The following is a 10302-nucleotide window of genomic DNA, read 5'->3' as shown; positions in this document are numbered from 1 at the left end:
TTTTAACATCAACAGAATATCTTCAGGGCATATTAGGCAGACTTGGTGTTGACTTTATATTTGAATGACATTTGTGGTATCCTATGCATTAAATTTAATCGCCACAATCCAGTAAGGTTAAGTATCTTTTTAAAAAATAACTATTCAAAGCATCTTTACTGAAAGTCACTCATTTTGTTTAGTGAAAAAGTTGTAACAAATTACTCTACACGAACACATTCATGTTTCTGAATTCTGTCATGAGTAAGTTTCCCCCAGCTGATTATAATAAGTTTCTGGAGGCAAGACTGGTACATTTTTAGAGGGATGGAGGATGGTAGGCTATTGAAAACCTTTAGATTGGGTATATCCAAGCTAGCCCAGCCCAATGGATTGTTGTAATGGAAGGCTGTGAGTAAGTTGGGGCCCTAAGAACTGGGTAGAAATGGAAGAATAGGAGAGCAAGAGGTTAAAAAGGAATCTCTACTTCCTTGGGTATGGTTATAATAATTCCAAAACTTTATAGTGGGAAGCATTCTGTTTACATCATAAAATGTATAGTGGCATAATATGTTAAACTGTTCCTTGGTTTGATCTTCAATGTATATACAACTTGAAGCCCTTTTCTCCACTCAGCTGGACTTAACCTTCACGCAATAGCTCAATGGAAGGATATCAGAGACGAAGCCTTGGGCCATATACAAGAGATGAAGGATTTCGGAAAAATGGGGTAGGATTTTTTGCACTACCAGACTCTTTTTGGCTTGGAAAGGGAACTGGAGGGATATCAGGTAAGGAGAGCTGGCCGGACTTCAAAGCTCAGCCTGAGCAGACAATCAGGCACTTTTTGTCACCAGCACCCAGAAGCCTATGCAATCCCAGAGATCATTCATGATCCTTTCAGGTGTACAGTGGATATCACCTGTCCCCAGAGGAGTGAGAGCTGTCCCTCTCCATTTGCTACTTTTCTTTGAACCTTGAACAGATGATTGAGTTCATACATTACAAGGGGAAAGTGGTTGAGTTCATACATTACAAGGGGTAAGTGACACACACAAAGACTTTTGTTTCTCTTAAAAAACTGATACCTGCTGGGGCGCCTGGGTGGCTCAGTCAGTTAATTGACTGCCTTCGGGGCTCAGGTCACGATCCCAGGGTCCTGGGATCGAGCCCCGTGTTGGGCTCCCTGCTCAGCGGGAGGCCTGCTTCTCCCTCTCCCACTCCCCCTGCTTGTGCTCTCTCTCTCTCTCCCTTTGTCAAATAAATAAATAAAATCTTTAAAAAAAACCCTGATACCTGCTGACAGTCACGCCTAAGCTAAGCCTGTCAAAGGCACAAAGTGAACTGAAGGTTAAAAAATACCCTGTAAAAAAAAAAAAAAAAATCCTGTATCTTTAAGAGAGTGAGATAGCTCAGTAGGTAAAAAAGTGAAACATACTTTCATTTCCACTTCCTCTTGAATTGCTTTGGTGCTTTACAACAAAGCAGGAATTTTGCTTGTCATTTGAATAAACTAAAGCTGGATAATTCTAGTACCATTCCTGAATATAAATTATGAAGGTTCTTAAGAGAATCTATGAGATTAAAAAAAATAATGTTAAATATACTACACAATATTCTATGAGATTAAAGAAAATAATGCTAAATATACTATAGAATATACTGGCTACAGTCTGCTATTTATTTAGTTTGTCTCAGGTATATATCAATAAGCCCCAGAATGCTGCAGTGAAACATTTATTCATTTTTAGGACCTAAGGCATGAAACAGCCACCAAATAAAGATAACACCCTAATAGAAGTGTCAAATAATGAATGATATCAGTATTGTAATATGTGCAAACAGCAAGCATCACTAGTGTTGACAAGCTTGTGACTATTCTACTAATAGACTGTGTCTCTCAGGGAATACAGTTTGCTTCTCGAAGCTGGCCCTTCTTTGGATTGCAGCTTTTCCAGCTGTCATCTGGGAGAACCCCAGAGCATCAGACAGCTGCTGTTTTCGTAGAAAATGTATCAAACAATTCCTCCAACAGCATTTGTGAATCTGAAGTGAGAGACTGTGTTCTCAAATCCTCATTTCTGAGTTTTGCCTCAGGATGTCACTGCTTCTGATACTGGGTTTGGAAGAGAGATTTTGAACGTCTTGCTATGTATTCATATGTTGCCCCGGAAGGCCTCATCAAAAACTTAACACTTTTTCCATCAACTTTATTTTTAAAGGAAATGGGTTAGAAATAGCCATGTGTTCACTCGTTGCCAAGGATATTGGTGAAGAAACACCTAAAATATGTACAGCTTATGTCATACCGTTGACTAATAAATTAGCACCAAAAAAGTGCAAAACCTCAAGAATACTTAAGGATGACAGTATATTTTATCACACTATACAGTATGAAAACAGTCTGCAGAGCTTGCCAGAAATTTTAGGGACAAAATTCAACAATCCATTTCACATGCTGTGTGATATTATGGGTGTCCAGATGTGGAAAACCTACTTGGATATCCAGACTGGAGACACTCAGGATCATCACTGAGACCTCGTCTACCAATTTTTAAAATGATCTTCAGGTAACAACGCTACAGTGTGTCCTATCTGCCCCTCACTGAGTTTCAACAGTGATCAACAGTTTGCAACACTTTTTTTTTTTCTTTAGATACCTCTCCCAAGATTTTTAAAGGAATATTTGAAAAAAAAATCCCAGGAATATTTGAAAAAAAATCATGTCATTTCACCTGTAAATATTGTCAGCATGCAACTTTAAATTCTAAGAGCTTTTTAAATTAGCCACCGTACACCCACACCAAAAAAATTAATAATTGCAAAATATCATTTATATTCATATTTCTAGTCTGTATTCAAATTACCTTAATTGTTTTGAAAATATCTTTCTATGGCTGGTTGTTTCTAATAGGGATCCAAATAAAGCAAATGAATACAAATACTGCATGGTATCACTTATATGAGGACTCTTAAAAAAAAACCCTAAACCCCCTCAAACTCATAGAAATAGAGAGTAGAATGGTGGTTACCGGGGACTGGGGTGGGGGGAACAGGGACAGATTAGTAAAAGGGTAAAATTTTCAGCTATAAAATGAATAAGGTCTGATAATCTAATGCATACAACATGGTGACTGTAGCTGATAACACTGTATTAATTGAAATTTGCTAAGAGAATACAATATACTTTTTTATTTTTTAAAGAATTTATTTATTTATTTATTTATTTATTTATTTATTTATTTATTTTACAGACAGAGAGGGAGGGAGAGAGCACAAACAGGGGGAGCTGCAGGCAGAGGGAGAGAGAGAGAAACAGGCTCCCAGCTGAGCAAGGAGCCCAATGTGGGACTTGGTTCCAGGACCCTGGGATCATAACCTGAGCTGCAGGCAGACGCTTAACCGACTGAGCCACCCAAGCACCCGAAGAGAATAAAATTTAAATGTTCTCACCAAATATACATATTTATATATATGTCAATATGTACATATATACATATATATGGTAATGGCTGGTAATTGCTTTGTTAATAAACTATATGGGAGAAATCTTTCACAATATATAAATATATCAAATCATCATGTTATACACTTTAAGTATCTTACAGTTTTACTTGTCGATTATACCTCAGTAAAGCTGAAAAAAAATAAGATCAATACATTGCATTTTTTTGTCAGTCTTTGAAGCCTCTCTTATTCTGTAACAGTCCTCCTTCACCACACTGTCTTTGCACATTGGTTTGACAGAGGGTTTAGAATTTTCTGCCTTCTGGACTTGGCCAGTTGCTTTCTCTTGCTATCTTTTCTGTTCTTTGGATTTTTCTTACAAACTGGTATTTAAATCTAGAGGCTTGATCACATTCAGCTTCAATTATTCATGGGTGGTGCTGAATACTTACTGAAACCAGTCATGAGACACCTGTCTGGTCACCCTGCTCTTAGTATGGCTAATATTGATCAGTGGGGTCAGATGGGGTCTGTCTGCTTCTCCATTATAAGGATCCCCATCACTTCATTTTTTTAGCCATAACTGATGACTGTTGTATAGATCCATTATTTTGCTGTGGTTGGCAAAATAATAATTCTCTGATTTTGTCATTTCTGGAATTCCTTTCTAAGGGAATTAAGAGTACACTTATCTTGATGAGCACTAAGAAATGTATAGAATTTTTGAATCTCTATATTGTATCCCTGAAACTAATATAACACTGTATGTTAACTATATTGAATTTAAAATAAAAAAATTAAAAGTTAAAAAATAAATAAAAGTTTAAACTGAGTCCCTTAAAAAAAAAAAAGAAATTCTACTTTATCAATTACTTAGTTATCCTGAATACAGGACAGTTTCCCCTTATTTACTGATGCTCAAGATAATGTGCTATCATACTAGCAACTTCATAGATACCCAAAGGGGGTTCTTTTTGGTGTCACTATGAATGCAGAGATTCACTGTAATCCATTGCAGTTATTATGGCCAAACTATCCCATCTTAGGCCAACAGAAGTCTCTTCAAGTTGTCTCCTGTGCCCTTTTGACATGGTCCAATTCCTCTTTAACAGATTCCTTGTTTTCTGTCACACTAAGATCTCCCAGGCTCATCTTATACATTTGCTGGACCTGACACCAGTTATTTCTCTAAGAACCCTTCGTTCTTGTTAGTGGGGCATCTAATGACCAAAATTTGACTTTTATAAGAAATATAACCTTGAGTCATGGATATAAACATTGCATGTATTGTCTTTCATTTTTTACCCCAAATTCCTGAAGTATTTGAAAAAGCTAGACATATAAAATTTTAAAGTGGACCTTTCAAAGTTTGACCAGCCAACTGTTACTTCTGTAAAAATTTAAAAATTTTATGTAAACTTGTAGGTAGCACATGTAAGTCTTTTCATCTCTCTTTAAAATTTTTATTTAAAATAATTTTGGTTTTCTGAAACAAGAAAAGTGTACACCAGTGTTCACTTAGCAATCCTAAAATGTAAGCAAAACATAGTTTAAGGGATGATATTCTTAATCATATAATTATTGTTTCTTATTTTCAATGATTTTTTAAAAAATCGTTTGTGAATCTGCCTTTCTGAAGCTAGCATGGTTTTTTTGTTAATTTAGAGAGTGAGAGGGAAAGAGTGGGGAGGGGAGAGGGAGAGAGAGAGAGAGGAGAGAGAATCTTAAGAGGAGCTCGATCTCAGGACTCTGAGATCATGACCTGAGTCAAAATCAAGAGTCGGACATGTAACTAAGCCACCCACCCTTGAAGCTAGTGTTTCTATGATGGAACATTCAGTGCTACGGTTTGAGGTGTAGCTTTGAAGTAGGTTTTTAGTGATAATTTAGATAAGCCAAATCCATTTCTATAAAAAGAAATTGAAATCCAGGTTTATTGCTGGTGATTAGAAATAAGACATATTGGGTTCAGCTCCCACTTCTCTATTGTACCCGTAAGGTGCAGAAGGGAGAATGACTTAGTGGAAGGACTATTTCATCCGTTGTCTGGACTTCTGTGCTGGTTTGTGTTCCTGCTCAGACCCAAAAGATAAGACTTTTGCATCAAAGAAAGAATTTCTTAGCTCATTGTCTTCCTAAAATCCCTAGAGCCTGGCATGCATAGAACTCTACTTTGTCCTGATGTCTTTCAAAGCAGTGCAATTCCTTAGTCAAGTAGTGCTGGAAATTTCAATACGATTAGAATCTTCCTACATTTCCAAGTTCTAGTCACTGTCCATGGCGCAAAATTCTCCACATAACCATAAGCTTTTCTTCTTCTTCTTCCACTTCCCCTTCCTCTTCTTCCCCTTGCCCTTCTCCTTCCTCTTCTTTCTCTTCTTCTTCTTCTCCTCCTCCTCCTCCTTTTTCTTCTTCTTCTTCTTCTTCTTCTTCTTCTTCTTTTTCCTCTTCCTCCTCTTCTTCCTTCTCTTCCTCCTCCTCCCCTCTTCTTCTTCTTTTCATCTTTTTCTTTGTATTAATTATTTTGATTACTTGAGCTCTAATAGGTAGATGCCAAGAGTTAATGTTACGTAGGTCCATAGGCACCTGGGGCCAGTGTAGTTCTAATCAATATTTTGAAATAATAGTGCCGAAGAATCTCATGAGCACACTCAGCATTAGGGGACACAGATGGGTGAAAATCAAAGTGGAAAGAAGAGGTAGTTGGTCTCTGGGGTATTGGCTGGTCCAACACAACAGTCCTGAAATTGGCCTAAATGGATATGGACTCTCTCTCTCCCCTCCCCCCTCTTCTGTCTCTCTTTTACTGCTTTTTGACTCATATAGGTCATTCATTTTTAGATTTTATCTGCAACACTTTTCATTATCAAATTGTCTCTTGTGGCCTTCTGGAAATATTGGTCAAATTAGAGGAGGTTTGTTGTTTTTCTATTATGAAATAATAGCAAACCCTTATATAACACTTATTCTGTGAGCCAGACACAGTCCTAAGAACTATACATAGATCAACTCACAACAGCCCTGTGACAAGGCTACTGTTATCAGTCCCATTTTATAGATAAGAAAATGGAGATGCCAAGTGAAGCTCAAGTAACTTGCCCAGCATCACAGAAACAATTAAGGACAGGGCTGGGATTTGAGCCCAGGAAATGTGCCCACTAGTCTTAGAGCCACTCAAAGCTAGTTTAACATATAATTAGCTTCTGTGAGCTGGAGCCATGAAGTGTTATTAAGAACTGGGTCTTGGGGGGCGCCTGGGTGGCTTAGTCGTTAAGTATCTGCCTTCAGCTCAGGTCATGATCCCAGGGTCCTGGGATCGAGCCCCACATCGGGCTCCCTGCTCCGCGGGAAGCCTGCTTCTCCCTCTCCCACTCCCCCTGCTTGTGTTCCCTCTCTCGCTGTGTCTCTCTCTGTCAAATAAGTAAATAAAATCTTTAAAAAAAATAATAATAAATAAAAAAATAAAAAAGAACTGGGTCTTGATCGAATCACAGACCTGTACCCCTGAAACAAATAATACACTATATGTTAACAAAAAAAAAAGTGAACCTTAAAAAACTAAGAAAAGAACTGGGTCTTGGTCTTCAAATGGTTTCCAATTTAATCTTGGAACTGTGAAATAGCATAAAGCCATTCTCAGTTACTATAACAGAGTGAATTTCTTTCTAAAGTAAACAAAGTAACAACTATGTAGATCTTTGTTAAATAAAACTGATACCTTACATTGATACCTTGAAGATAAATAAAGTGGAAAATTATATATTACCATTAAAGCAACTGCATTCTGCATCAAAGTTCCTAGGATATAATTTGGGAGAATACCAAAATAAAGATTGAAGGGTATCAGTCAAAGGAATCATGCTCATACTAGAAGGTATAGATTAGAATCTGGACCAATCACAATGTATAAAGAAATATTCCAAACCAGGGCGCCTGGGTGGCTCAGTCGTTAAGCGTCTGCCTTCGGCTCAGGTCATGATCCCAGGGTCCTGGGATCGAGTCCCACATCGGGCTCCCTGCTCAGCAGGAAGCCTGCTTCTCACTCTCCCACTCTCCCTGCTTGTGTTCCTGCTCTCGCTATCTCTCTCTCTGTCGAATAAATAAAAAAAATCTAAAAAAAAAAAAAAAAAAAAAAAATATTCCAAACCAAAATCATGAATCTGAGAGTAACATGACCTACACAGAAAAAGTTGATCTACTATCCCCATCAGCACCCAGCCTGCTACAAACTATTTTCTACAAAACTGGAAGTTAACTGAAGTCAAAACAGAAAGAGTACTAGATCTGAAACAATGGGGAGGGGCACAGGAAAATGATGCATAATTCCCCACAGTCCTATACTCCTACATCGGGCTGCCGATTCCTTCTTGGGATCAATGTAATGTTGCTCCCAAATGCCATATGGTTGTGTGGCATTGAAAACAAGCTGGTGTTGACTAGGCAGAGACCACCAACCTCTAGACGGGCTTGGAACCCAGGTCCTTGAAGGTGAAAGGTCACAGCCTCACCTCACAACACCACTTTGGGTCTGTTTCTTATTACCAAATAATTTCCAGAAGGAGACCAGACCACGGGCCTGATTTTCCAGTAGCAGTACAGAGGGAAACGAAGAGTTCAAGGAGGAGAAGTGCTATTCTTTGTGCGGTAGCTTTTCAGTGACTGATAGAGCTGCAGTGGTGTGAGGAGAAGGCAGCTCTCTCCCAGACCCGGCACAGGCTAAGCGTGGCTGCTCTTCACAGCTTGTTGTGAGGACATAGGAGGAAGTAAAGAATCTGTTAACAGAAGGCCCGCCTAACTCTCAGAATCCCCTTCGACAGAGCCTTCGGCAGGCGCGGTCCCAAAAGAGGGGAGGTGAAAACCGCATTCACGTACCTGGGGTGAAGGACCACCATTAAAAATAAATAAGAAACCCCAAATGTGTAAATCCGATATAAGCCAAACCATATGGCACAAAATGAAAACATTTTCTTCTTATACCTTTGGTAAAATTGTTTCTTACCAGATTTTATATACAGGAAAGTATTAACACACCTTTTGCCATGTAGTTTCTCCCCTGATATATGGCACTGATAATATAAGTAGTTCAATGATACTTCCACTGTTTGTGTAGCGAGGTATATAAAAAGAATGTTGTGCATATAGGAAAAGTGCTAAAATCCCGGGGTAACACCTCATACATTAGTGGCCTTCCATGGTGAACAAAGTCATTTTTCAGGCAAGTCATAAAGCAGCCTCAAGCACAAGTATTTCAGTGTTTGCTCCAAATGAGGCAGTGGCCCAGGGACCGCCGTCCATCTGACATCATTCCTGACACAGCACGGGCTTGGTATCTGATTAGGGCTCCCCGCCACCGTGGTGCCAGACTTACTCCTTCAGTGGGGTAGCTGAGGGAAATTAATGTGTCAGAGTTCCCAGAAGGTGAGAGTGTCTGCTTCAGGTTTCCTTTGGAGAGCTTCAGCTGCAATGGCCTTTGATTCTTTCCCAGAGAAGCCCTTTGAAGGTATTTATGGAGTCCGGTAATAGGTAAAGATGAGCTTGCAACAGAAAACGTAGCCAGTCTCAGAGGAGAAGGTGCCCTGGAGAATGCGGTGACATTTATACACAAATGTGGTTAAATAGCTGACATGTGTCAAGGATGCAGTGGGGTCTCCTGGGAAGCCAGAATAGGTGTATTCCTTTATCCCTAAAGGCTGCCTTTTCAACTTGGCCGGGCCGCTGACCCACTGCCTGGTTCTGGAAAATCATATAACTTCTCCGTGTCAATTTTTTTTTTGAAGGCATCACACTTTTTATTTCAAACTGTGTTACAAAACTATAGCAATCTGTGTCAATTTATTTACCTTGAATGAGAAGGGAAATGCTATGTGCTTCACTGATGTATGGGAAAATTGGGTAGAAAATACCCAAATGTGCCTTGAGATTTTTCGATGAAAGGTGATATATACCTAAAAGTGTTATTTCTGTAACGTGTTTTTTCTCTCCCGCCTTCTCCTCCTCCTGGCCTATCAGCTGCTACATACATAAAACTTATCACAACTCCCAACCCTTTTCATTTCCAGGCAAACTTTTGGATCTGAGAATGGAAGATTCTGGGGTGCACCTTTTCTTTATTCAGTTGAAATGGTGCACCCAAAAAATCTCTGCAGACCTTAAAGTTGAAGAGAAATACCAGTTACTATTTCCTTTTCTTACTGAGAAAGTATAGCATGAGAATACATGCTTTGCACCAGACAAATCTGGATGTGAACCCTGGGTCTGCCATCTGCTCACTCTTACGTACAGCTCATGCATACACGCATGCATGCACATATGCACACGTGAGCAAAACCACTCACAGACCACGCACACACATGTACACATGTACGCAGACGCTCTCACTCATGCGTGGATACACATGCACGCGCACCAGCACATAAACTCACAAGCATGCCTCTATTCACGCAGCTTCTGCACACTTAAGCTGCTCTTTGCAGAGGTTCTGGGGTTAGAAGGGCAGTTGTATGTGTTTGGCTATTCTTGAGATGCTACTGTACTTCCCAGGAAGGACATTTTATTTTGCAACTTTTATATGGTACAGAAAGCCTTTTTTCTTAAGTGTAGAGGCTGATGGCACCAATTTGGGGCTGGAAAACTGGGTTTGAATCCTGCCTCCACTATAGCTGTGTGACCTTGGATAAATTACCACACATTTGTGCCTCTGCTCATTTGTAGATCAGGAGTAATGCTATGTACTTGTTTGCTATTAATATAAAGGGGGGAAATAACACAGCTAAAAGGGGGATTTTTTTTTATGCAATGGTCTTTAATGCAATTTTCCATGTGTGAAGGGGTGAATGAAATGCACCTTGTATGAATCACCCAACATTTTAATGGACC

At 39.3% G+C, this 10302-nt stretch overlaps 1 pseudogene; it reads left to right on the top strand.

Moving 5' to 3' along the window:
* Nucleotides 1-643: 643 nt before the first annotated feature.
* Nucleotides 644-10302, top strand: part of LOC116622574 — a 114300-nt pseudogene continuing 104641 nt past the window's right edge.

This window comes from Phoca vitulina, unplaced genomic scaffold (genome assembly GCF_004348235.1).
Source record: "Phoca vitulina isolate PV1807 unplaced genomic scaffold, GSC_HSeal_1.0 scaffold53, whole genome shotgun sequence".
Classification (NCBI taxonomy): Eukaryota; Metazoa; Chordata; class Mammalia; order Carnivora; family Phocidae; genus Phoca; species Phoca vitulina.
The sequence above is the reverse complement of the archived record's forward strand: the minus strand, read 5'-3'. Positions and strand labels throughout refer to the sequence as shown.